Source organism: Tupaia chinensis, unplaced genomic scaffold (assembly GCF_000334495.1).
Source record: "Tupaia chinensis unplaced genomic scaffold, TupChi_1.0 Scaffold000350_1, whole genome shotgun sequence".
In the NCBI taxonomy this organism is placed as follows: domain Eukaryota; kingdom Metazoa; phylum Chordata; class Mammalia; order Scandentia; family Tupaiidae; genus Tupaia; species Tupaia belangeri.
This window is the reverse complement of record NW_006159844.1, coordinates 1,593,305-1,594,609: the sequence shown is the minus strand read 5'-3', so window position 1 is coordinate 1,594,609 and position 1,305 is coordinate 1,593,305.

Sequence of the window (1,305 nt, the reverse complement as noted above, 5' to 3'; positions counted from 1 at the left end):
AAAGACGGGGACCAGCTATAGTGAAATGGTTATGTTGCTGGACTCCCACGTAGAAGACTGTAGTTCAAGTCCTGGACCCAATGATTTACAACTCAGACCAAGCGCACATGCGTGTGTGTGTGCCCAAGATCCTGAGAGTAGAATGGAGAAGAAGAGATTGTGGCTTGGCCATCGCCCCTGAGTGGTGATTTCCCACTTTCTGTCTCTCTGTCCTGGCAGTGAGCATACACACCCTATATCAAAAATCTGCCTAAAAAAATAAAAATAATGATGATAAATAAAATTAAATAAGTAATTCTTTAAAAAAATTAAATTTTAAAAGATTACATCACCATCCCTCAGTGTTAGCCTTTTAGTGCACAAAAGTATAATGCCTTATGATTACTATTGGTAAGAGTTTATCCGATTCACAGGAAATAATGGTTTCTCTTCTTATCAAAAGTAAAGAAACCCTGGTTCTTAAGGTGGCAAGCTTCCTTTTCAGAAATTTCACTATTGGACGACTGTGGGATTTCCAACTTGTCTACTGAAGCAGATTAGCATTAGTAGTATGACATTAGTATAATGTTCATCTTCTATGGCACTGTACCCTCCTTGCTTTTACGTGAATGAAATAGCAACACCACTGGGCTTCCTGATACCAGAAAAGTATCAACTTTTCCCAACTATCACTACAGATGTAATTTCTCTGCTCTTTAATATTTTAAAAGTATACAGCATGGGATATTAACATTATGCTAATTTTGCTTGTGAATAGTACAATTTAAAAATAAAAGATACTTGGGCAAGCAAGTGGCATAGTGGTTGGGGTGGTGGACTCCCACATGGCCGACCACAGTTCAAGTCCTGGACCTGGCAGCTTGCTTTCTCACATTCCCTTTCTCTCTCTCTCTCTCTGTCTCTCTGGTCAAATTCAAGAAAATAATAATAGTGAATAAAGTTAAATTAATAATTCTTTAAAATAGATAGATAGATAAATAAATAAATAAATAAATAAATAAATAAAAGATTTTTGGAACTAGCAGATGGCATAATGGTCACATCACTGGAACCCCACGTTGTTGACTGCGGTCGAAGTCCCGAACCTAGCGACTTAAAACTCACATGGGTTGGGACCAGCAGTTAGCGTAATGGCTATGTTGGTAGACTCCCACATAGTTGACTGCAGTTCTCATCCTGGACCCAGTGGCTTAAAACTCACGCCGGGTGCGTGTGCGTGCGTGCCCAAGATCCCGAGCGGAGAATGGCGGAGAAGGGATTGTGGCACGGCCATCCCCCCTGGGGGGTGATTTCTCGCTTTCTGTC